The sequence below is a fragment of the Accipiter gentilis genome, chromosome W (assembly GCF_929443795.1).
Source record: "Accipiter gentilis chromosome W, bAccGen1.1, whole genome shotgun sequence".
Classification (NCBI taxonomy): Eukaryota; Metazoa; Chordata; class Aves; order Accipitriformes; family Accipitridae; genus Astur; species Astur gentilis.
The window spans coordinates 30,790,280-30,817,731 of NC_064918.1; the positions used below are offsets into that span (position 1 = coordinate 30,790,280).

General features: G+C 45.7%; 1 long non-coding RNA gene across 2 annotated transcripts; it reads right to left on the minus strand.

Annotated features, from left to right (window-relative positions):
- Positions 1-759: 759 nt before the first annotated feature.
- LOC126035515 (uncharacterized) lies at positions 760-26,432 on the minus strand. Of its 2 annotated transcripts, none has more exons than XR_007504955.1 (2): positions 25,768-26,432; positions 760-4,027 (listed from the first exon to the last, which is right to left on the minus strand). It is a non-coding gene; the product is annotated as an uncharacterized LOC126035515 (long non-coding RNA). The 2 variants fall into 2 exon arrangements; XR_007504956.1 differs by lacking the exon at positions 25,768-26,432 and adding an exon at positions 5,564-12,396.
- Positions 26,433-27,452: the final 1,020 nt, after the last annotated feature.

A 27,452-nucleotide genomic window follows, 5' to 3' on the forward strand; every position in this document is an offset into this window, starting at 1 on the left:
TCTTTTTTTTTTTTCCTGAAGATTGTAATATAAAGCAGTTGTATGGTTGTTTTGTGAGTTTTGGTACAAAAAAATATGCTTTTTTTCTTCTTGGAATTAAGTTTAAATTGTTTGAATAGGCTAAAAATTACATTTAAGATTTTCTGAAGTGATTAAAATAATGTTTCAGGTAGCATTTTTTAAGATCAGATTCTTTTAAAGAACATGAAAGCTTTCTATTACTTGTTACTACAGCAGCAGTTAGCAACATACAATGATAGATATTGACTTCCTGGAAAAAAATTGCAAGTGACTTGTTTTCAGATATTTATTCTGTGTTTTGAAGGTTAGTCTCCAAATAATTGCATCTTGGTGAGTTACTCTGCTGCCATGCATGGCCTGCCCAATAACTGCTATAAAGCAGTTTAAAAAACTATAAAATTAGGCTAGTTGAAGGTAGTTCTTGCAGTATGGAAAAGCTTTACTTTCAAACTGCATGTAACCCACACTGGCCGCTTTGTGTTCATGTGTCACATTCTTTTTTCTCTTTCTTCTACATCTAAAGTCTGTTTGGGCTAAGAAAGCCTGGATTTTTTTTGATTTGTCACAGTACAACTAAACTTTCACACTGAGAATGCCCAAGAGGAAGTGACCTCAAGTGTCCTTCATAATACTGTTAAAAGACTTGGTTAAATATTGTAGCGTTCACTACATATCAAGGTGCTGCGATTAGATCACTGGTCAGCCCGGACCAGGGAAAGAGACAGATGGCACTCACACTGTGTGTGTTAACTTCCGCCTTTTATTGTGCAGTTAATTTCTTTTATACTAACAAGGGTAGGCGGGGTTACAGATACATCATAGGGCTGCGACTAACCCTCCATCTTTCCGTGACATCGCAAGATCTTCCGAACGCCGTTCCCTACATCTCCCCCTCCCTATGACTAGCTTCTATGGTTATGAACAATTTCACACAAAGAAATAACTGAGTAAAGTACTATGAGCATAAGCATATTTCTACAACTAAGTTGAAACACTGTATCTTAAACACACGTAAATGTAATTCACACAAGTGGTAAATGGAAAGTTAAGACTAGGAAAGAATTACTTCTATTACTTCATAAAGTTTATCGTTGGTACGCTGATGTTAAGGCTTACTGTCTGGGGCATTCAGATTCCCGGCTGTAAGCGATTCTAACTCTTCTGTTGACACTTGTTTGTACACAATGCTCTCAGCTCCGTCTCTGACATCCGGATCCCATAAGGACACGTATTGATGGGCTCTGAGAGGGATGTCATCCGGATACACATCAGGGCCCCCATATTAGTTTTACATTCACTGCCAGAAATTTGTAGCGGATACCCAAGGTGTCACAAGCCAGGAAAGGATGACAGCGATCTGTAAGGAAAAAACACTCAAACACTACAAGGTTAAGGCAGGATGAACCATACGACTAGGGACCCATTTCAGTAGCCCTTCAGGCGTTTCTACACAGGCGTACCCTCGCCCGAGACAATGCAGCTCAAACTGCCCATCCCATTGGCGTGTCTGAGGGTCACGCACACGGACCAATGGGTAGGGGCCTTTCTCTTCCGTGCTCGTAAAATGTCGTTGCGCTGCCATCTGTTCCAGGTCCTCTCGAACTGTCTGATTTAATGAAGTTAAAGCAGTTAACAGAAGACGCTGTGTAGGGAGAACAGGTGAGTTATCCCATAACCAGGAGGGCTCCTCCTGCTCCCCCACCCTGAGCAGGGTCTTTAAGGTTCGATGTGCTTGTTCTACACTGGCCTGGCCGGTGCTATTATAAGGGATGCCATTTTTACTTAACAAGTTGCACAAGGTAAAATTATTACAATAGCTAAAATCAGAATAACTACAATAATGCCCATAATTCTTTGAGCCAACACGTTACCCCTAATGGCCCAGACCATGAGGACTATGAGGAAGATGAACCATCCATACATTCTTGTGCCATCTTGCTCCGCAAACTCAGCCCAGCAATTGGTAGGTGCCAGCTTTCCGTGGGCGTCCCCACAGAGGCAACGATGGCCTCACCGTACACCAGCCCGATGCTCTTCGGAAAATCCCAGTATTTATACATTTGCAGAGGAATGGGTTTTAGCACACATGGCCAGCGGGTGCCAAAATCCGCCTCGATTGCAACCTATGACGCATGCGCTCGCTGGCCAGGCGCGCTGCATGAGTCGTAGCCATCTTGTCTATTGGTTCGTGGGCTTTATGATGCGGTTGTGATGCACAGAGAATCTTGACCTGTTATGTTAGCCAAGGTGACCTATACATTAGTTTTTGACTGAGGTGGTATTCATATTGCCACACCATCTATGATGCTCCAGATGATGATGGTCGTGCAAATTCAACAGGAATCCGTCGTGGGCCTGTATCTGTGGAAACACAATCAACCTCGTTCCCAGGTTATTAATGGAAATAGACCTTACCCCTAATATTGGCTTTAGCTAACTTTTACCTTTACCCCACACTGTCTTCCCGTAATCACACTATGTTTAATCAAATTATGCTTAACACACTTTTTACCTAAAGCAAGTTCTATATACAATAAGGCATGCTGTTCTAAAAACCTCTCTGAAGGACTCAATGTCCGCTAGTCCTCTAAAGTGTAATGCTCTATTAGTCAGAATCTGTCGGATCAGTGGCTCCCATGCCACTGCAACCAATTGGTCAGCTCTGTCATTTCCCGTTTCTCATCTGCACAGTGCGCTCCTACCAAAGAGTTCTACCAGAGGGGCCATATCGTCATTAGTGATACCGCAAAGATTCCGCACCCACTGGATATCTCTCACAAGCTTCTGGACATCATGTACCGTTGAAATTTCTCATGTTATTTGAACCTTCTGAGGTTTAACATTTCTAGCATCTATGTACCACCCCAAATACTTCTAAGGTGCTGCCTTTTGCACCTTTTCAGGAGCAATTATTACTCCGCAATGGCTTAAGATGTCCTGCAATTGAGTTAAAATTTCATCCTGTGGCAAGTTCCTTCCTGCTATCAAAATGTCATCCATATAATGATAAATGATTAACTGAGGAAACTGCTTTCTTAAAGGCTCTAATGCCCAGGCCACATACACCTGACACATCGTGGGGGAATTGCGCATTCCTTGCGGTAACACGACCCAATGGTATCTCTTATAGGGTTCTGCCTTGTTAATCAATGGTACCGAAAAGGCGAACCGTTCAGCATCATCTGGGTGCAAGGGAATGGTGAAAAAACAGTCTTTTAGATCTATAATTAACAAATCCCATTCTTCTGGAAGCATAACTGGAGATGGCAAACCTGGCTGCAGGGCTCCCATACTGTGCATCACCGCATTCACGGCTCTGAGATCATGTAACAGTCTCCATTTCCCACTTTTCTTGAGAATGGTAAATATTGATGTATTCCATGGACTAGTAGAAGGAACAACATGTCCTGCTCTCAATTGGTCCTCAACTAACTCTTGTATTTTTAGCAGTCTTTCAGAATTTAGCAGCTACTGATCAATCCAAACAGGCTCATCTGTTTTCCAGCTAATTTTCAGGATTGGCTGCCCCTCAGTGACCGCTCCTAAAAAGGATGTGTCACTAACATTGCCTTCATTTGGCTCAATAAATCACGGCCTATGAGGCCAAACAATTCAGTTGGGGTAGTCATGACATACGGACGTGTCATAACGTGTTCACCGTCGGGGAACACAAATGGGTAATGGGTAGCTGACTTACTAAGGTGGCTTGTGTGCCCCCTATCCCAGCAATACCAAAATTTGGATCGATCAATGGCCCTGATGGAGGCCAAATGCATCATGAAATAATCGTAACATCAGCTCCTGTATTGATTGTCATCGGTTTCTTGACGATAACTCCGTCAGGCCCTTCCAATTGCACTACCTTTTCTGGTTTACCTCTTGTTGTGTTCCATGGCAAAGTATACCTGTGGTTTCCCTGTGGAGCCAAATCCACCATCTCCACGTTGTACTTCACCTGGGTTCGGAACACACGACCTGAATGGAACTAATTGTGCTATTCTGGTACCTTTAGGAATAGAAACAGGAGGGATTAAAACATGAATCATAATTTTCACAGTCCCACAATAATCTGCATCAGTAAGCCCAGGGACTACCAAAATTCCTTTTAGAGCTGTTGAAGATCGTCCCATTAAAAATGCACTAAGCCCAAACCCCAATGGTCCCTTTATGTTGAATGTGTACTGTGGTTTCCACATCCACTCCAGAGCTTCCTGTGGTGGCGGATCTGGTGGTTGCGAGGCTGCCTGAGGGCTGGCAGCCCAAGCCCCTTGCATTTGTGTTGTCGCGCGAGGGGCCTTCGCGGTCGGTGTAAAGTTTCCCTTCTTCCCGCATTCTTGGGTGGGTGGTATGGTTATGTTTCTTACAACTGTTGCACCATCTTTTTGTTAGCAGAAACTCTACATTGGCTCTTGATGTGTCCAAGTTTACCACAATTAAAACACTTGACCAAGGGTTTCTTACTGTCTTTATCAATAAGCAGATTCCGTACTGACTCACAGCAGTCCTTAATTTCTCAAGGACTTTCCAGTGAAACGCCTCCCATCTTTTTTTGTATAACAACTGGGAATTCTTGGAGCATAGTCCCATCCACAAGGGCAGTTTTTTTTAATCCCCTCCAATGCCTGTCCCTCTCGTCCGCAGCGGCTACTGCAGGCGGCCCCGCGTCTATCGCGGGCGCAGTTGGTTTCACCGTCTGTGGTTCCGAGAGGCGGGATGTATTAAAGGGCGGTGACGGGGGCGCGGATGGTTTTGCCCGGGGGCCGGCCGCGGCTGGCGGCGGCCCTTCCATGGCCGGCTGACTCGCGTCGCTGCAAGAGGGCGGAGGGGGGGCGGAAAGGGAGGGGAGGAGGAAGGGGGCGGTGCAGACGACGGCTCAGCAGGCATAGGCTCAGGCAAAGGCTCAAGAGGCTCAGTCCGCTCTCCCGGCAAGGGCGCTTGATTTCCCCCGCAGGGGTGTGTGTGTGTGTGTGTGTGTGTGTTTCCTCCTCTGCCAGTCTCCAACCCCCGCTGCCTCCCAGTTATCATCTCCGTGGGTGGCCGTTCCTCCCATGGATACTGCGGAGGGGGCACATCCGGCCCCGCTGGTGCCGCCCCTACAGGAAAAACCTCCGTCTCTGCCGTACCCTCCGTGTCCATGCCCTCAATCAGAGATGGACCACTCTCAACCCCGCTCCACGGCCGGCCACTCCGTCTGAGTCTGAATCACTGTCCCTGGGGGCACTATCTCCCGCTGTTCCTGAGGCGGCGCTTCATCCGCAAACAAAGCAGCTCGCACCGCCAACCAGCACGCCCCAGCCTCCCGTCCTGCCGCGACCGCCTTCTCCACCTTCCCCCAACTTTGTAATCGTTCAGCAGCTCCGCGCCCGCACGCGAGCGCAGATTGGAGCAAAAACTCCCGAATCTCTCCCCATTTTGGGGGGCTTAAAACTTTTCTAGGAGCTCCAATGCCTCCCCGGCGCAACATCCATTGGATGCATTCGCCCGTGGGGCCCCTCCTAATCGTTCCTCGGGCACCCACCTCATCAGCTAATACCTTCAATACCTTAATCACTTGCGCAAGTTCCATCGTCGCCTGTGCGACCGATCACGTCGGGGTCACCACTATGTAGCGCTCGCTACATATCAAGGTGCCGCGATTAGATCACTGGTCGGCCCGGACCAGGGAAAGAGACAGATAACACACACAGTGTAAGTGCCAACTTCCGCCTTTTATTGCGCAGTTAATTCCTTTTATACTAACAAGGGTAGGCGGGGTTACAGATACGTCATAGGGCTGCAACTAACCCTCCGTCTTTCCGTGACATCGGGAGATCTTCCAAACGCCGTTCCCTACAAATATGTGTGGCAATATCTTTCTCCATTCAGTGGATCTGCAGAAGGAAGAAGAGCAGAGTTTATGATTTTGGATACAAGGATGCTGTGGGAGACCATGTCAGAAGCCTTCTTAAACTCAAGGTAAATGATATTCAGAGCTCTCTCCTGTCATGACCCGGGCTGGACAGACCAGGGAGTGTTGCATTCGGAAGTCCCTCAGGCTAAATTAAGGTGAAGCGACACCAAATGATCAAGTAAACATTTTATTCATGGCAGAAGCAAACTGAACTTGGGAGGCATAATAGTAGGTGGCGGGGTTTCTCACAACAGGAACTGGCATGAAACTACCTCAGTAAACCATGTAACCCATGGTAACCATATACATCAATTCAGGGAATAAGGGTCCTTGTTCTTCTCCAGATTATCATCCACTATGTGGAACAAAGGACACTGTTCTTAGATCACAAGTCTGCAGCCAAGTGGTGAGGGCACCTGGATGGGAAAAGTAGGAAGAAAGAAATAAAAACAAGGCATATAATGTAAGAGAAATATTCTGCTCAAGAAGTTTCTGAATTTGTCAAAAATCTTTGTATTTGCTATCGTGTCCCAAGGTTGGAGCAACTCAGGTTCATGGATTTCCTTTGTCAGAATTAAGGTGAAATGACACCAGGGGAGTTCAAACAACAATCAACATTTATTCAACCTAGCTAACCTTGCTCAAGTACAAGTGAACTTATCAATATGAACCTTGCATCATGTCATTAAGCTGCTGTTTGAAAAGAGAAGGGAGGTGTAGAAAAAGAAGCAGAAAAAGGAACACAAAACTGTGTCAGTGAACTGTACAACATGTGCTAACCATACGTAAGCCTTACTTATTTGGGGATCAATTCAAAGAAGAAAATATGGAGAGCCCTCCCATTGAGTCACGAGGTTCAGAGTGGACCCCATTGTTTCTGGACTCCTTCTCAAAGAGGAGCCCAGGGGCAGCTAGATCTACTCCTAGTCCCAGACTCGGTCAACAGTTTATGTTTAAAGGATGAGGTATAGGGACTGTGGGGGAAAAAAGAGAGAGAGGAAGAAAGAGAGAAGGATTTCACCAGTTCTGGGTCCAGTGTTGGTCCAGTCAGTTTAGAGATCCAGTTCCAGAGGGTGCACCCTGAGAACTCATCTTCCCTTTTATACCTATCTGGGCTTTCCTCCAGGTGCATACATTGTGCTTCTTCTCATGGTCACTTAAGATAAGTGATTGTGGCTTTGGAGAAGCCCCCCCCTCTGTGGGGCCTTCTCCTCCAGCCACATTTTCCTGTTCACACAACTTCTGGAGCGTATAGAAGACTATTTCGTGATGCATGTGACTGATGAACCAAATAAGAGAAATGCACTGTTGGACCTGCTACTCACAAACAAGGAAGAAACGGTTGATGGTGTGAAGGTCGAGGGCAGCCTTGGCTGCAGCGACCATGAGACTGTGGAGTTTAAGATCCTGAGAGGCGTGATCAAGACAAGCAGCAGAATTACAACCCTGGACTTCAGAAGAGCAGATTTTGTCCTGTTCAGAGACCAGCTTGGCAGGATCCCATGGGAAATTGCCCTGGAGGGCAAGGGCGCCCAGGAGAGCAGATTGATCTTCAAAGACAAACTCCTCAGAGCACAAGAATGGTCCATTTGCAATGTGCAGGAAGCTGAGGAAGTGTGGCAGAAGGCCAGCATGGATGAACAGGGAGCTCCTGACTGCGCTCAAACAAAAAAAGGAAATACACAGGAGGTGGAAGCAGGGACAGGCTACTTGGGAGGGATATAAAGACACTGCATGTGCAAGTAGGAGTGCAGTCAGGAAAGCAAAAGCTCAGCTAGAATTGAACCTAGCAAGGGAGGTGAAGAGCAACAAGTGCATGCATCATTAGAAAAACAAAGGCAAAGGAAAGAGAGTGCGGGGTCATTGTTCAATGGGGCAGGGAACCTAGTGACAAGCAACAGGGAAAAGGCTGAGGTACTCGATGTCTTTTTTGCCTCATTTTTCACTGGTAAGGTTTGTCCTCAGGCCTCCCAGGTCCCTGAGCATCCTAGCAGAGTCTGGGGGAGTGACGTGGTAGCCACAGTAGATGAAGAAAGAGTTAGGAACCACTTAACCCACTTGGACATACACAAGCCCATGTAACCAGATGGGATGCATCCAAGGGTGCTGAGTGACCTGGCTGATGTTATTGAGAGGCCACTCTATCATCTTCAAAATGTGTGAGGTTTCTGAAGGCTAGAAAGAGATAGACATCAATCCTATCAAAAAGGGCAAGAAGGAAGATCCAGGGAACTATGGGACAGTCAGCCTGTCATGGTTTAACCCTGGCCAGCAACTAAGCACCACACAGCCGCTCGCTCACTTGCCCCCAGTGGGATGGGGGAGAGACTCAGAAGAGTAAAAGTGAGAAAACTTGTGGGCTGAGATAAAGACAGTTTAATAGGTAAAGCAAAAGCCACATGTGCAAGCAAAGCAAAATAAGGAATTCATTCACTACTTCCCATCAGCAGGCAGGTGTTCAGCCATCTCCAGGAAAGCAGGGCTCCATCATGCGCAACGGTTACTTAGGAATACAAACACCATCACTCTGAACATCCCTCCTTCCTTCTTCTTCTCCCAGATTTTTATTGCTGAGCATGATGTCATATGGTATGGAATATCCCTTTGGTCTGTTGGGGTCAGCTGTCCCAGCTGTGTCTCCTCCCAACTTCTTGTGCACCCCCAGCCTACTTGCTGGTGGGGTGGGGTGAGAAGCAGAAAAGGCCTTGACTCTGTGTAAGCACTGCTCAGCAATAGCTAAAGCATCGATGTATTATCATCAACACTGTTTTCAGCACAAATCCAAAACATAGCTCCATAAAAGCTACTATGGACAAAATTAACTCTATCCCAGTCAAAATCAGCACACAGTCTCACCTCAGTCCCTGGAAAGTTTAACGAGCAAAATCTTATTATGAACTCATGCCTGACCAACCTGATTGCTTTCTATGATGAAGTGACTTGGGCTGTGGACAAGGGGCAGGCAGTGGATGTTGCATAGCTTGCCTGTAGCAAGCTCCTCGACATAGTCTCCCATAGTCTCCCTATCACCAAACTGGTGATATATTGGCTGGATAAATAGGTAGAAAGGTGGGTGGACAATTCCCTAGACTGCCAGGGTCAAAGAGTTGTGATCAGTGGTGCAAAGTCCATCTGGGGCGCAGTAACTAGTGGGGTCCCTCAGGGATCAGTATTCAGGCCAATACTGTTTAAGGTCTTTATTAACAACCTGGATGATGGGACAGAGTGCACCCACGGCAAGTTTGTGGATGATGCCAAAGGACAGAGGCAGCCAGTCAGTATACTTGAGGGCAGGGCTGCTCTTCAGAGAGACAGGGTGAAGAAATGGTGTCCTGGTTTCAGCTGGGATAGAGTTAACTGTCTTCCTAGTAGCTGGTACAGTGCTATGTTTTGAGTTCAGTATGCGAAGAATGTTGATAACACTGATGTTTTCAGTTGGTGCTCAGTATTGTTTAGACTATAGTCAAGGATTTTCCAGCTTCTCATGCCCAGCCAGGGGCACAAGAAGTTGGCACAGGACATAGCCAGGGCACCTGACCCAAACTGACCAATGGTGTATTCCATACCATGTGACGTCCCATCTAGTATAGGAACTGGGAAGTGGGGGCAGGGAATCGCCGCTCGGGGACTAACTGGGCGCTGATCGGCTGGTGGTGAGCAATTGCACTGTGCAATATTTGTATATTCCATTCCTATTATTATTACTGCTGTCATTTTATTGGTGTTATCATTATCATTATTAGTTTCTTCTTTTCTGTTCTATTAAACCGTTCTTATCTCAACCCAGGAGTTTTACTTCTTTTTTCCCGATTTCCTCCCCCATCCCACTGGATGGGGGGGAGTGAGTGAGCGGCTGCGTGGTGCTTAGTTGCTGGCTGGGCTTAAACCACGACAAATGGGTTGACAGGAACCTCTTAAAGTTTAACAAGGACAAATGCCAACTCCTGCACCTGGGCTGGAATAATTCCATGCAACAGTGAAGGCTAGGGGCTAACTGCTTAGGAAGCAGCTCTGCAGAAAAAGCCCTAGGGCTTCTAGTGGGCCACAAGTTGGACATGAGGGCTATTGCAGCAAAGACCAACAGTACTGTGGGCTGTATTAGCAAGAGTGTAGCCAGCAGTTCAGGGAAGTGATCCTTTCCCTTTGGCACTTTTCAGACTGTATCTGGAGTGATGTGTCCAGTTCTGGGCTCCCCAGTGTAAGAAGGACATTGACATCGGGGGCTGGAGCATATTACATACAAGGAGAGACTGAGAGAACTGGGTTTGTTCAGCCTGGGGAAGAGAAAGCTCAAGGGTGATATCTACAACTACCTGACTGGAGGTTACAGAGAAGATGAAGTCAGAGTCTTCTCTGAGATGCACAGCAATAGGACAAGAGGCAAACAGCCACAAGTTGGAACATGGAAAATTCCAATGAGATATAAGGGAAAACCTTTTGTCAAGGAGGGTGGTCAACCCTGGAACAGGTGCTCAGAGAGGTTGTGAAGTCTCCATCTTTTGAGACACTCAAAATGGACTGGACAAGGTCCTGAGGAATTCGCTCTAAGTGGCCCTGTTTGAGCAGGGGGTTGATCTAGAGACCTCCAGACATCCCTTCCAACCACAATTATTCTATAATTCTATGACCAATACACTTTATATTAGTTAATTTTACTCCTTATGGTGAGACGTTGTCCTGGTTTCAGCTGGGATAGATGTAATTTTCTTTCTAGTAGCTGGTATAGTGTTATGTTTTGGATTCAGTATGAGAAGAATGTTGATAACATACTGATGTTTTCAGTGGTTGCTCAGTAGTGTTTAGACTAAGTCAAGGATTTTTCAGCTTCTCATGGCCAGCCAGCAAGAAGGCTGGACGGGCACAAGAAGTTGGGAGGGGACACAGCCAGGGCAGCTGACCCAAAATGGCCAAAGGGGTACTCAATACCATGTTGTTTTCGGTTTGTGTGGCAGGTTTTTGGTAGCAGGGGAGGGGCCTGCAGGGGTGGCTCCTGTGAGAAGCTGCTAGAAGCTTCCCTGGCTCCAAGTCAGACCTGCATCTGGCCAAGGCTGATACAATCAGCAACAGTGGTCGTGCCTCTGGGATAACATATTTAAGAAGGGGAACCTACAGTAGGGGAGGAGATTGGAATGTGAGAGAAACACCTATGCAGTTTCAAAGGTCAGTGAAGAAGGAGGGGGAGGAGGTATGCTGGAGGAGGTGATGCCCCTGCAGCCTGTGGTGAGATGGCAGGCTGTCCCCCTGCAGCCCATGGAGGTGAACAGTGGAGCAGATGCCCGCTGGCAGCCCATGGAGGACCCCACGCTGGAGCAGTTGGATGCCCCTGAAGATGGCCATGACTCCATGGGAAAGCCCGCACTGGATCAGCCTGCGCCTGAAGATCAGCCTGCGGAAAGGACCCATGCCAGAAGAGTTTGTGAAGGACTGCAGCCCATGGGAAGGACCCAACGCTGGAGCAGGGGAAGAGTGTGAGGAGTCCTGCCCCTGAGGAGGATGAAGTGGCAGAGACAACGTGTGATGAACTGACCATAACCCCCGTTCCCCATAGGAGGTAGAGAAAACCGGGAGTGGAGTTGAGCCAGGAAGGAGGGAGGGGTGAGGGGAGTTGTTTTAAGAGTTGGTTTTACTTCTCATTATCCTTGTTTTGATTTGATTTGTAGTAAATTAAACTGATTTTGGTTTTTTCCCCCAAGTTGAGTCTGTCTTTTGCCTGTGACCATAATTGGTGAGTGATCCCTCCTTGTCCTTGTCTCGACCCACGAGCCTTTCTTTATATTTTCTCCTCATCCCACCGGGGTGGGGAGGGAGCAAGCGGCTTTGTGGTGCTGGGCTCAAACCACGACACATGTGACATCATGCCTAGTATATAAACTGGGGGGAGTTGGCCTAGGGGGATCGCTGCTAGGGAACTAACTGGGCATCAGTCAGCGAGTAGTGAGCAACTGCATTGTGCATCACTTGTTTTGTATATTCCAATCCTTTTATTATTATTATTGTAATTTTATTATTGTTATTATTATCATTATTCATTTATTCCTTTCTGTTCTATTAAACCGTTCTTATCTCAACCCATGAGTTTTAATTTTTTTCTGATTCTCTCCCCCATCCCACTGGGTGGGGAGGAAGTGAGTGAGTGGCTGCATGGTGCTTAGTTACTGGCTGGGGTTAAACCATGACAGACATTCAAAACATCTGAAATGTATTCACAGTAATTAGCAAGCAGATCATCTAAAGATCATTACTGCAATAGACCAAAGACTGGCTTTAGTAAATATCATATGATTACAGCCATATTTAAAGTGTTGACTGATTTGTACAAGTAATGAGAGAAGTGGCAGGTCAACTGTGAATTACAGAGTTGTGTGTGGGTATCTTAGTTTGCCTGTCTTTCATCTTTTGCCCTTGTATTCTGGATGTCATGTTCAAATGAAGACCACCACCACTCATGTTTACTGTCAAGAATACAATAATAGAGTCTTTCCTTGGAACAAATGAATGATATTTAGATTTAATAGTAATAAAACATTATCTGAGATCTGCAACTGTGTGTTCTTTTTACACAGGAAGTAGAGGACTAAATTTACATGTGTAGTCTTGACTCACTGTCATCATGCTGGAACTAATAGAAGGAATAACACTATGCTTTAAACTTAATCATGACTTGAGAGAAAGTGAGTTATATTTCAAGGGATTTGCTAGAAAATCTGACAGTACTGTCTTCAACACAAACACAAAAATTAGTTTCCTATAACCTTTAAAAATATGTGAGGTTTATATACATTTCTAAGATAATCTCTTCCCTCATTAGAAATCAATCTGATTACAGCCTAGTTGTTACAGAACATCATGTCTTAAGTTTCACAGTCATGTACAAACAGTTTTATCAATAATTTCTGCTTTTAATGGATAGTCTCTAATTAGTGACATGCTAATTATTTCACAATTAAACATTGCCGGTTATCAGCTCCAAAAGCAGCTTGTAGCATTAAAAAAAAAAAAGGAAAACAGGCCCTTTTGAGCAACCCTGCTGTTAGGAAATGAGTTGAAAGGAAAATGGGAAATATCTAAAATAAGCAAAAGAAGAGAAATACAAAGTGGGGAAGGCTTGACAAGATACACAATAGAGTAGGGATACAGATGAAAGTAGAAAGAATAGCAGAGGTTGTTTCTTCTTTGTTTTTCAAGTGGTGAAGTGTAAAAACAAAAAAAGAGGGAAGAATATAAAACCAGAGTAAAAGGTTTAATTAAATGCCTCTATATCAGTGCACGCAGCATGGGTAACAAGCAGGAGGAGATGGAAGCCACTGTGCAGCTAGAAAGCTACGATCTAATTGCTATCACTGAAACATGGTGGGACGAATTGCACGATTGGAGCTCTGCAATCGATGGCTATAAACTGTTCAGAAGGGATAGGCAAGGAAGGAGGGGTGGGGGAGTTGCCCTCTATGTAAAAAGATGGATTGATTGCACAGAGCTGTCTTTGAAAACAGCAATGAAGAGCTTGAGAGTTTATGGGTAAAAATTAGGGGCCAAGCCAACAAAGGAAACCTTGTGGCTGGTGTTTACTACAGGCCACCCAATCAAGGGGAGCGTTCTTACTTCAACTACAGGAAGCATCACACTTGCAGGCTCTGATTCTGCTGGGGGTCTTCAATCACCCTGACATCTGCTGGAAAAACAGCACAGCAAGCTGTAAGCAGTCCAGGACTCTTGGAGTATGTCAAGGATCATTTCTTAATCCAGGTGACAGATAGACCAAATAGAGGACATGTGTTACTAGACCTGTTTCTTACCACCACAGATGAACTAATTAGGGATGTCAAGATTGGTGGCAGCCTGGGCTGCAGTGATCATGCCCTGATGGAATTCATAGTCTTGAAGGATATTGGCCAGATGAAGAGTAAAGTCAGGACTCTGAATTTTAGGAGAGCAAAGGTTCAATTGTTTAAGGAATTAGTAGATGGGAATCCCTGGGAAACTGCCCTCAGGAATAAAGGAGCTGAACAGAGCTGGCAACTCTTCAAAGACATTTTTCTTAGAGCGGAAGAGCTCCTAATTCCCACATGTAAGAAATCAGGCAAGGAAGGCAGGAGACCAGCATGGCCCAGTAAGGACCTCCTGGTCAAACTAAAGTGCAGGAAGGAAATGCTTAGGCAGCAGAACCAGGGACATGTATCCTGGGAAGAATATAGGGATGCTTCCCAGAGGTGTAGGGATCGGATCAGGAAAGTTAAGGCAGAGATAGTGCTGAATTTGGCAAGAGATGCAAAGAATAATAAGAAAGGCTTCTACAGGTATATTGGTCAGAAAAGGAAGATTAAAGACAATGTACTCCCCCAATAAATAGGACAGGAGAACTGGTGACAACTGATATGGAGAAGGCTGAGGTATACAAGAACTTTTTTGCCTCAGTTTTCAATGGTAATCTCTCTTTCCACCTCTCTCAGGCCTCTGAAACTCAAAGCAGGGACTGGGGAAATGAAGTCCCTCCCTTAGTAGGAGAAGAGCAGGATCGAGACCCCCTGAGGAATCTGAACATACACAAGTCCACAGGACCTGATGAGATGCATCCCAGGGCCCTGAAGGAACTGGCTGATATAGTTGCCAAGACACTCTCCATCATATTCAAAAAGTCATGGCAGTCAGGTGATGTCCCCAGTGACTGGAAAAGGGGAAACATCGAACCAATTTTTAAAAAGGGCAAAAAGGAGGACCCTGGGAACTACCAACCAGTCAACCTCACCTCTGTGCTTTGGAAGATCATGGAACAGATCGTCCTGGAAGTTATGTTGAAGCATATGGAAGAGACAAAGGTGATTAAAGACAGCCAACACGGCTTCAGCAAGGGCATATCATGAACTAATGTGCTGGTTTTGGCTAGGATACAGTTAATTTTCTTCATAGTAGCTTGTATGGGGCTATGTTTTGGATTTGTGCTGGAAACTGTTGATAGCATGTTGAGGATTTCTGCAGTTATGAGGATTATCTGCAGTCTGTGCCCCCGCCACTGCCCGTTAATCCATCCCGCCTCTCGGGACCAGAGACGGTGAAACCAACCGCGCCCGCGATAGATGCGGAGCCGCTTGTAATAGCCACTGCAGAAGAAAGGCAGAGACATTGGAGGGGTGTAATAAAAGATGTCATTATAGAAGGGACTATGCTCCAAGCATTCCCAGTTATTGCACCAAATGGACAGAAAAAATGGGAGGCGTTTGACTGGAAGGTCATTGAGAAATTAAGGAATGCTGTAAGTCAGTACGGAATCAAATCTGCGTTAAGTCACCAAATACTGCAATTCATTTTTTCTGCTGATATGCTCATACCTCAAGATATTAAACAGCTAGCACAGTTGGTTTTGACACCCGCCCAAATATTAGTGTTTTTCCGGCAGTGGGAGACGTTCTGTGATACGGAACAAGCAACACCACGACAACAAACAGATCCCTTATGGGGAGTAACCACACCGATGCTGATGGGTACTGGACCCTTCGCATCAGGGAACGCTCAGTTACAATGTATCACTGAGGTTCATCATCTATCACAGATCTTGGCGTATCAAGCTTTTCTTACCATACCAGACAATATGCGCAGCCATGCTTTTACCCAGGTGAAACAGGAGTATAACGAACCTTTTGCACAGTTTATTAATAGACTGCATAGGGTAATCAATGACCACCCTGACATGAACGAGAACATGAAAGAAAACATGTTCAAAATACTCACTTTTGAAAATGCTACTGAAAAGACACGCAAAGCATTGTGTAATTTGCCGAACAATGCAGACGTCGTTGATATGATAGAATACATGGATCGATCAGTGGACTCACAGAAAGTAGCCTACGTTGCCACAGCTCTACAAGGAGCTTACAAAGAAACACAAGGCCAGTAAGACACCCTCGGTCAAGTGTTCTAACTGTGGCAAACGTGGACACATTAGGAGCAAATGTACAGTTACTGTTAACAGTAAGTGCTGCAACAAGTGTAAGAAAGATGACCATACCACCAAGAATACAGGAAGCAGGGAAAATTAACACCGACCGCGAAGGCCCCTCACGCAACGACACAAATGCAAGGGGCTTGAGCTGCCAGCCCTCAGGCAGCCTCGCAACCACCAGATCTGCCACTGCAGGAAGCTCTGGAGTGGATGTGGAAACCACAGTACACATTCAACATAAAGGGACCATTGGGGTTTGGGCTTAGTGCATTTTTAATGGGACGATCTTCAACAGCTCTAAAAGGAATTTTGGTAGTCCCTGGGCTTACTGATGCAGATTATTGTGGGACTGTGAAAATTATGATTCATGTTTTAATCCCTCCTGTTCCTATTCCTAAAGGTACCAGAATAGCACAATTAGTTCCATTCAGGTCGTGTGTTCCGAACCCAGGTGAAGTACAACGTGGAGATGGTGGATTCGGCTCCACAGGGAAACCACAGGTATACTTTGCCATGGACATAACAAGAGGTAAACCAGAAAAGGTAGTGCAATTGGAAGGGCCTGACGGAGTTATTGTCAAGAAACCGATGACAATCAATACAGGAGCTGATGTTATGATTATTTCACGATGCATTTGGCCTCCATCAGGGCCATTGATCAATCCAAATTTTGGTATTGCAGGGATAGGGGGCACACAAGCCACCTTAGTAAGTCAGCTACCCATTACCCATTTGTGTTCCCCGACGGTGAACGCGTTACGAGACATCCGTATATCATGACTACCCCAAATGAATTGTTTGGCCTCATAGGCCGTGATTTATTGAGCCAAATGAAGGCAATGTTAGTGACACATCCTTTTTAGGAGCGGTCACTGAGGGGCAGCCAATCCTGAAAATTAGCTGGAAAACAGATGAGCCTGTTTGGATTGATCAGTAGCTGATAAATTCTGAAAGGCTGCTAAAAATACAAGAGTTAGTTGAGGACCAATTGAGAGCGGGACATGTTGTTCCTTCTACTAGTCCATGGAATACATCAATATTTACCATTCTCAAGAAAAGTGGGAAATGGAGACTGTTACATGATCTCAGAGCTGTGAATGCGGTGATGCACAGTATGGGAGCCCTGCAGCCAGGTTTGCCGTCTCCAGTTATGCTTCCAGAAGAATGGGATTTGTTAATTATTGATCTAAAATATTGTTTTTTCACCATTCCCTTGCACCCAGATGACGCTGAACAGTTCGCCTTTTCGGTACCATCGATTAACAAGGCAGAACCCTATAAGAGATACCATTGGGTCGTGTTACCGCAATGAATGCGCAATTCCCCCACGATGTGTCAGGTGTATGTGGCCTGGGCATTAGAGCCTGTAAGAAAGCAGTTTCCTCAGTTAATCATTTATCATTATATGGATGACATTTTGATAGCAGGAAGGATCTTGCCACAGGATGAAATTTTAACTCAATTGCAGGACATCTTAAGCCATCGCGGAGTAATAATCGCTCCTGAAAAGGTGCAAAAGGCAGCACCTTGGAAGTATTTGGGGTGGTACATAGATGCTAGCAATGTTAAACCTCAGAAGGTTCACATAACATGAGAAATTTCAACGTTGCATGATGTCCAGAAGCTTGTGGGATATATCCAGTGGGTGCGGAATCTTTGCGGTATCACTAATGACGATATTACCCCTCTGGTAGAACTCTTGGGTATGAGAACACTGTGCAGATGAGAAACGGGAAATGACAGAGCTGACCAATGGGTTGCAGCAGCATAAGAGCCTCCTCCAGGGAATCGTTTTCAACAAAGCACGGCAATCCAGGTGTTCTTGCACCAACCCGCTAGGATATTAGCAAAGCAATTTGACTTACCACTCACTGATGCCCAAGGTATCGTTAAAGCACGCCCCGATTGTCAAAAGGAAGGGCTGGGCTTGGGCTGTGGGGTTAACCCACGAGGTCTTTTGCCATTGCAGTTGTGGCAAATGGATGTCACCCATGTCATGTGGTTTGGTGCAAAGCGTTCTGTGCATGTGTGTATTGATACCTATCCTGCTGCCATGTGGGCCACGGCACAAACTGGAAAAAAGGCCTTACATATTGAATGACATCTTCACGCTTCTTTTGCAGTGCTGGGTGTGCCTAAAGGAATTAAGACGGACAACGGCCCAGCCTATGGTTCTACACGATTTGCTCGATTTTGTAATTTGTGGGGAATTCACCATGGTGCGGGTATTCCACATCTTCCCACAGGACAGGCTATTGTCGAATGGGCCAACCAAACCCTAAAAGAACATGCTGCAAAAACAAAAGGGGGGAACCCAGGGCTTACTCTCAGAGGAACAATTGGCCAAAGCCTTATTTGTGCTAAATTACCTTAGATTGACAGGTGATCACAAAGACCCACCAATGGTAGTGCATCATGTTCTTTTACAGGCAGAAAGGACGCAACAAAGTACAGGAATCATGGTAACGTATAAGGACCCAGAATCCGGAAAATGGTGCAGATCAGCAGAAGTAAAACTTACTGGGAGATCCCGGCCAAGTGGGTCAAGCCATGGCTTCGCACTGATGCTGGACCCAGAATTGTCCCAATGGCAACTGGCACGGCACCGGCGGGTGCTGGAGCCACTGATCCGACAGATTCTGACTAATAGAGTATTACTAGCGGACATTGAGTCCTTCAGAGATGTTTTTAGAACAGTGTGCCTTATTGTATATAGAACTTGATTTAGGTAAAAAGTGTGTTAAGCATAATTTGATTAAACATAGTGTGGTTACGGGAAGACAGTGTGGGGTAAATGTAAAGTTAGTTAAAGCCAAAATTAGGGGTAAGGTCTATTTCCATTAATAACCTGGGAACGAGGTTGATTGTGTTTCCACAGATACAGGCCCACGACGGACTCCTGTTGAATTTGCACGACCATCATCATCTGGAGCATCATAGATGATGTGGCAATATGAATACTACCTCAGCCAAAACCTAACATATAGGTCACCTTGGCCAACATAACAGGTCAAGATTCTCTGTGCATTGCAACTGTATCGTAAAGCCCATGAACCAATAGACAAGATGGCTATGACTCGTGCAGCATACCTGGCCAGCGAGCGCATGCATCATAGGTTGCAACTGAGGCGGACTTTTGGCACCCGCTGGCCACGTGTGCTAAAACCCATTCCTCTGCAAATGTATAAATACCGGGATTTTCCGAAGAGCATCGGGCTGGTGTACAGTGAGGCCATCGTTGCCTCTGTGGGGACGCCCACATAAAGCTGGCACCTACCGATTGCTGGGCTGAGTTCGTGGAGCAAGATGGCACAAGAATGTATGGATGGTTCATTTTCCTCATAGTCCTCATGGTCTGGGTCATTAGGGGTAATGGGTTGGCTCAAAGAATTATGGCATTGTTGTAGTTATTCTGATTTTAGCTATTGTAATAATTTTACCTTGTTCAGCTTAAGACAAAATGGCATCCCAAGTTATTAAGCAAGCCTAGATTGCTCAAAAACAAAAAGGGGGAATTGTTGAGTATTTCTTGGCTGGGTGAGGGCATGTGAGCAATCCAGCCGTTAGGTGGGAATGAAGCATAAGTTTACAAAGTGCTGGAGCAGACAAGGACGCTGTGTCCTTGTATGCTGGGAAAAAGGAAGATAAGAAGAGCCTGACAAGCAACTCCTGGATGCCGAAGAATGAGATAAGTAACTGCTGGACACCTCGTGAAGAAGCTTGCACAGCCAATAGAGAATAAGATAGTGTCGCGTGAACCGGGGTATTGTACCAATTAGAGTATTGTATAAGGCACGTGCACAAGCACATAATGTATATAACTGTGCTAAAAGTTGTAGTAAATGGACTTCACTTGATCACATTGGTCTGTGCGTGATTTCCCCTGTGGATCCTCCGCAACAATAAGACAATGATGTTTCAGTTATTTCTGAGCAGTACTTACACAGAGTCGAGGCCTTTTCTGCTTCTCACACCACGCCACCAGCAAGTAGGTGCACAAGAAGTTGAGAGGGGACACAGCCGGAACAACTGACTCCAACTGACCAAAGAGATATTCCATACCATATGGTGTCATGGTCAGCATATAAAGCTGGGGGAATGTATTGGGTTTCCGTGGCAAGGTTTTGGTAGTGGGGGGCTACAGAGGTGGCTTCTGTGAGAAGATAGTAGAAGCTTCCCCTATGTCTGATAGAGTCAATGCTAGCCAGCTCCAAGACGGACCCGCCACTGGCTAAGGCTGAGCCAATCATTGATGGTGGTAGCGCTTCTGTGATAACATATTTAGGAAGGGGAAAAAAAGTTGCTGTGCAACAGAAATGGCAGCTGGAGAGAGCAGTGAGAATATGTAAGAGATACAACTCTGCAGATGCTGAGGTCAGTGAAGAAGGAGGAGGAGGAGGAGGTGCTCCAGGCACCAGAGCAGAGATTACCCTGCAGCCTGTGGTGAAAACCATGGTGAATCAGGTTGTCCCCCTGCAGCCCATGGAGGCTAATGGTGGAGCAGATATCCACCTGCAGCCTGTGGAGGACCCCACACCAGAGCAGGTGGGTTCCCGAAGAGGCTGTGACCCTGTCGGAAGCCCACGCTGGAGCAGGTTTTCTGGCAGGACTTGTGACCCTGCAGGGGACCCATGCTGGAGCAGTGTGCTCCTGAAGGACTGCACACTGTGGAAGGGACCCACACCAGAGTAGTTTATGAAGAACTGCAGCCCGTGGGAAGGACCCACATTGGAGAAGTTCATGGAGGACTGTCTTCTGTGGGAGGGACCCCACGCTGGAGCAGGGGAAGAGTGTGAGGAGTACTCTCCATGAGGAGGAACGATCAGCAGACATAACATGTGATGAACTGACCACAACCCCCATTCCCCATCTCCCTGTGCCGCTCGGAGGGAGGAGGTAGAGAATCCAGGAGTGAAGCTGTGCCTGGGAAGAAGGGAGGGGTGGGGGGAAAGTGTTTTAAGAGTTGCTTTTATTTCTCATTGCCCTACTCTGATTTGATTGGTAATAATTTAAGTTAATTTTCCCCAAGTTGAGTCTGTTTTGCCCATGATGGTAATTGGTTGAGTGATCTCTCCCTGTCCTTATCTCAAGCCACAAGCCTTTCGTTATATTTTCTCTCCCCTCTCCAGTTGAGGAGGGGAGTGATAGAGCAGCTTTGGTGGGCATCTGGTGTCCAGCCAGGGTCAGCCCACCAGAGGGAAGAAGGAGGAAGGGGGGGATGTTTGGAGTGGTGCCATTTGTCTTCCCAAGTAACCGTTGCGCATGATGGAGCCCTGCTTTCCTGAACACCTGCCTGTTGATGGGAAGTAGTGAATGAATTCCTTATTTTGCTTTGCTTGCACGCGCATCTTTTGCTTTACCTATTAAACTCTCTTTATCTCAACCCACGAGTTTTCTCACTTTTACCATATTTATTTTCTCCCCCATCCCACTGGGGGGGTGTGAGCGAGCAGCTGTGTGGTGCTTAGTTGCCGGCTGGGGTTAAACCACGACAACTAAACTAGTGGCCTTCTGTAGGGTTATCTTCAATTGTACAGTTAGGGAGGCTTGGGAACTGTCAGATGGCTGATTAATATCGGCAGTCCCAGGGAGTGGAGCAGAAGTCAAGGGCACAGGAGCAGGCGAACAAGCTCCAAAAAGTCTCTCTTGCTGCATTATGTTTTTCTCCCCGCTTTTCCCTTTTGCTTGCGGTTGGAGAGAGAGAGCAGCAAAAGCAGACGCAGACACTTTACGATCTGCTATCATTTCTTGCAGAGTTGTCTTAATCAATTTCCATAAAGTTGCAAGACCTTTAACTTCTTTAGACCCGTCACTAATTTCATCCCATAGGGAGGTTCCAATAGCTTTCCAGGTACTAAGCTCAAAAGCTGTACCCTCACTAATTGAAAGGTTTCTGTCCTTTTTAATATTTGTCTCTGTTTTTTTCAACCAGCCTCATAAATATCTTTCCGGCTGCCTTTTCCCTCGCAGATGCTGCGTTACCCATGCCGCCCTTTTTATCAACATAAGCTTACGATTTTACCTGCTTCTCCCGAGCAGTGTCCTGCCTCTCTCGAGTAGTGTCCGGCGCTGTCTTTCAAGCCACCGTGGTCCACAGCAATCCCCCGCCTTTTCAGTAGCGTTGCCTCTTGTTCCTCTTCGGATCATGTCGGAGGTCACCAAATGTAGGGTTTGGGATTATTCCGTGTGGGGCCCAGAAGATAGAACACCAATATGATGATTAAAGTCGCCACTTTATTGAGCTTAGCTGATCATTTTTATACAATTCTCTAAGTTGTTTAGAAGCTTTGATTGGCTGCTGCATGCAAGCATTTGGTGTCCGCACGCACAAGCATAAGCGGTGATTGGTTACATCGGTACTGTCCACGCATATAAACATAAGATAAAGTTAGTTATACTCACTCTGTACACGCGCATACACGCAGGGCATAATTGGCTATGTTAGAGCATGCAAAACTTGTCTCAGTCCAATTGGTCAAGATAAGCCCCTGAACTGAGGTTGTTTGTGCCAAGTTCCCTTTATCATGGAATGTGCACCTGTGTTTTTCTAATTGGGATCGTTCTTCTTCTATCTTCTTGTTTAGTCTGTTCAAAGCCTTCTAAAGGCGTCTGGAACACTCTTGTGACCATAAGCTACTTTCAGGCCCGATAACTAAGTTCCATGTAATTGAACCCTACAGCCTTCTACCATGGAGTGACTGCATTAGTGGACAAGGGAAGAGCTACGGATGTCATCTACCTGGACTTCTGTAAGGCCTTTAAGAGAGTCCCACACGACATTCTTCTCTTTAAATTGGAGAGATATGGATTTGATGGATGAACTATTCAGTGGATAAGGAATTGGCTGGATGGTCGCATCCAGAGAGTAGTGGTCAACAGCTTAATGTCCGGAGGGAGATTGGTGATGAGTGGTGTCCCTCAGGGGTCCATATTGGGACCAGGACTGTTTAATATCATCATCAGTTATATAGATGGAAGATTGAGTACACTCTCAGCAAGTCTGCAGATGACACCAAGCTGAGTGGTGCAGTTGACATGCCTGAGGGATGGGATGCCATTCAGAGGGACCTTGAGAAGCATGAGGAGTGGGCCCATGTGAATCTCATGAAGTTCAAGAAGGCCAAATGCAAGGTCCTGCACCTGGGTTGGGCCAATCCCAATATCAGTTCAGACTGGGGATGAATGTATTGAGAGCAGCCCTGCAGAGAAGAACTTGGGTATACTGGTGGGAAAAAAATTGGACATGGACTGGTAATGTGAGCTTGCAGTCCAGAAAGCCAGTTGTATCCTGGGCTGCATAAAATAAGTGTGGTCAGCAGGTTGAGGGAGGTGATTCTCCCTCTCTACTGTGCTCTGGTGAGACCCCTCCTGGAATAATGCATCCAGCTCTGGGGTCCCCAGCACAAGATAGACATGAACCTGTTAGAACAGGTCCAGAGGAGGGCCACAAAAATGATCAGAAGGCTGGAACACCTCTCCTGTGAAGAAAGGCTGAGAGAGTTGGGGTTGTTCAGCCTGGAGAAGAGAAGGCTCTGGGGAGATCATATTGTGGCCTTTCAATATATAATGGGGGCTTCTAAGAAAGATGGAGGAAAGACTTTTTACCAGGGCCTCTAGTGACAGGACAAGGGGCAATGGTTTTAAACAGAAAGAGGGTAGATTTGGATTGGACATCAGGAAGAAAGTCTTTACGATGAGGATGGTGAGACACTGGAAAAGGTTGCCTATAGAATTGGTGGATGCCCCATGACTGGAAGTGTTCAAGGTCAGGTTGGATTGGGCTTTGAGCAACCTGATCTAGTGAATGCTGTCACTGACCATTGTTAGAGCGGCGGAGGAATGCACATAAGTCGACCCAATATGAGTGATAGAAGTGATTCAACTTTATTTGCACGGATAGCTCATATTTATACAGTTTGCGATAATTATGCCTACTAGTCCTAATATGATTGGTACATTGCTAATGTTTATTCATTACTAAAACACACCCACTTGTGGTTGGCAGCTACGCGTGTTCAGTAACTTTCTCATGAGAACTTCTTCAAAAGTTACTTGTGAAGTTATGCCAAGGTCACACCATCCCTGTCTTTCTCCTGATAACAGCGAGACCAGCTGTTGTTTTTCTCCCAATATCAGTAAAGCCAGCTATTTTCGGCCAAGGCCTAGTCTTGCTGCTCAAACTGACATTCTTTCACACAGAACTCTGCTCGCACAACTTTTCCACAGGCCCATGTCCTTTTTCAGCAAGCCACTTCCCAACAATTCCCCCTTTTTCTTTTTGTGCGAGTAGAGCTTGGTGTGTCAGCTTTGAGACTCCTTTTATCATGCACCCATAAGCAATTTTAACTATTACACAGATTAATTTCAATATACCCAGCCATCGTAAGGCTTCCTTAATCAATGACATTAGCCATGGTGTTATCCCACCGAATATTGACTGTAACACCCCATCAAACCAATTAGTTTCTTGCTGGATCTTTGTGTATGTTTCTTCAGCCAATTTATCTGTTTGTGAATAGATTGAGGTAAAATTTTAACACCTGCTGTATTGCCCTTTGCAAAGATCTGTGAACACAACTAATTAAGCACAGTAAAAACAACATTATACGTAAGAATAAAATACATAAGAATAAAAGACTGTTTAGGTAATGCCAATGACACACAAAAAGAGATTTGATTAATAGCTTTAGCTAGTGACACCCAAACATTCTTACTGTCCCATGGCGTTAACCGATGTGGATCAATCACCGGTGTCACTGTCATGCTGCTTACTACAGTCAGTGTGTTCCATATCAATCTCAGCATAAGGTTTCAAATTTATGGGTAAATCAGGAACGTATCTGCCAGACATGGAGGATGTGATTTTTTGTCCAATTGCTGTCAAGGCTTGCCGTCCCGGTGCACTTAGTTGTCTTGTAGAAGTTAAGCTATCGCTGCCCCTCAATAAATCCATCAGCAGCTGTAAGTCTGTATTTGTAATACCACAACAAGTTCGAATCCACTGTAGGTCTCCGTTTAAATCTTTCTCCCTCTTTTTGTTTTTGAGCAATCCAGGCTTGCTTAATCCAATGTCTTTGCCTTTCTTCTGCAGCAGCTATTACAAGCGACTCCGCATCTATCACGGGTGCGGTTGGTTTCCCCGTCTCTTTTCCGCATTTCCTTTAACAATTCTAACATTGTCTCTTTTTGTTCTATTATTAGAGTAGCCAAGTCCTTGTTTGCATTATTTGAATCAGGGTGTATGCTAGGTATAATTTGTTCATGTTGAACGGTGGTATCTGGGGGCTGTGTTTTCGTAGGCAGATTTTTACTCACTCCCTGATTCTGTAGGGTTTCCTTTAATCGTACGGTTAGGGATGCTTGGGAACTGTCAGATGGCTGATTAATATCGGCAGTCCCAGGGAGTGGAGCAGAAGTCAAGGGCACAAGAGCAGGCGAACAAGCTCCAAAAAGTCTCTCTCGCTGCATTATGTTTTTCTCCCCGCTTTTCCCTTTCACTTGCGGTTGGAGAGAGAGAGCAGCAAAAGCAGACACAGACGCTTTACGATCTACTTTCATTTCTTACAGAGTTGTCTTAATCAGTTTCCATAAAGTTGCAAGATCTTTAACTTCTTTAGACCCGTCACTGATTTCATCCCATAGGGAGGTTCCGATAGCTTTCCAGGTACTAAGCTCAAAAGCTGTACCCACACTAATTGAAAGGTTTCTGTCCTTGCTTCATTAGTTTTTTAGCTGATTTATCATCGTCAATTACCATATCCCATAATACGTCTCCTAATCTATGCCATTCACTCTCCTCAGATAATAAATCCGGATTCTTAAAGCATCCCTTAACACGACCTAAAGCAACTAATCCCAAAACTTGCTTAACGCAATTTACCCCCCGCTTTTCTAAAAAGCACTGTAATAATTTTAGGGCTACCTCTTGATCCATTGCCGGCCGGCTTCTTGATACTCCTTGGTGCTACCTTGATTAAGGCACCTCGGTTAAAAAGTCTTTGCAGCCTTTTTCCAGTAGCCCTCACTGACGGCGAACCCCTTTTGGATGGTCCAGGCACGAGAGTTAACACACCAACCAAGACGATCAGCGTTCGGTTAATCTTTTGCCCCCCGGTCGCTGCTACCGGTGCTTCTCAGTGTCCGTCGCTCCAATTCCCCTTTCTTCGGTCCCACGTTTGGGCGCCATTTGTTGGAGCGGCGGAGGAATGCACATAAGTCGACCCAATATGAGTGATAGAAGTGATTCAACTTTATTTGCACGGATAGCTCATATTTATACAGTTTGCGATAATTATGCCTACTAGTCCTAATATGATTGGTACATTGCTAATGTTTATTCATTACTAAAACACACCCACTTGTGGTTGGCAGCTACGCGTGTTCAGTAACTTTCTCATGAGAACTTCTTCAAAAGTTACTTGTGAAGTTATGCCAAGGTCACACCATCCCTGTCTTTCTCCTGATAACAGCGAGACCAGCTGTTGTTTTTCTCCCAATATCAGTAAAGCCAGCTATTTTCGGCCAAGGCCTAGTCTTGCTGCTCAAACTGACATTCTTTCACACAGAACTCTGCTCACACAACTTTTCCACAGGCCCGTGTCCTTTTTCAGCAAGCCACTTCCCAACAGACCATGGCAGGGGGCTTGGAACTAGATGATCTTTAAAGGTCCCTGTCTTGGTTTCAGTTAGGATAGAGTTAATTTTCTTCCCAGTAGCTGGTATAGTGCTATGTTTTGGGTTCAGTATGAGAAGAATGTTGATAACACACTGATGTTTTCAGTTGTTGCTAAGTAGTGTTTAGACTATAGTCAAGGATTTTTCAGCTTCTCTTGGCCACCCAGTAAGAAGGCTGGAGGGGCACAAGAATTTGGGAGGGGACACAGCCAGGACAGCTGACCCAAAATGGCCAACGGGTTATTCCATACCATGTGACATCACATCTAGTATATAAACTGGGGGGAATGGGGGTGGGGGGATTGCCGTTCAGGGACTAACTGGGCGCTGATTGGCTGGTGGTGAGCAATTGCACTGTGCATCATTTGTATATTCCATTCCTATTATTATTACTGCTGTCATTTTATTGGTGTTATCATTATCATTATTAGTTTCTTCTCTTCTGTTCTATCAAACTGTTCTTACCTCAACCCATGAGTTTTACTTCTTTTCCTGATTCTCTCCACCATCCCACTGGGTGGGGGGGACTGAGTGAGCGGCTGCGTGGTGCTTAGTTGCTGGCTGGGGTTAAACCACAACAGTCCCTTCCAACCCGTAGCATTCTATGGTTCTATGATTCTTAGTGAAACAGAACTAAAAAGTAAATTGCAGAGTTCAGTGTTCTAAAAAATCATGATGACGTGCGGAAAACAGACTCCACAATCAGTGAGATTGTAAAGTAGGTATGTTCATTCAGCGCTGGGCGGCACGGGGGTTAGTCCCACCAAAGTCGTGCGCGCGCAACTCGGCAGTTCGCCTCAAGTTTATACAGTCAGGTATTACATTTTTACAATACGCCTATACATATGTATGACCTATCCCTGCTTCATATTAAAATTAGCTCCGAGAGGTCATTTGCATAGTCCCCTCCCAACTGCGCCTGCGCAGGGCCTC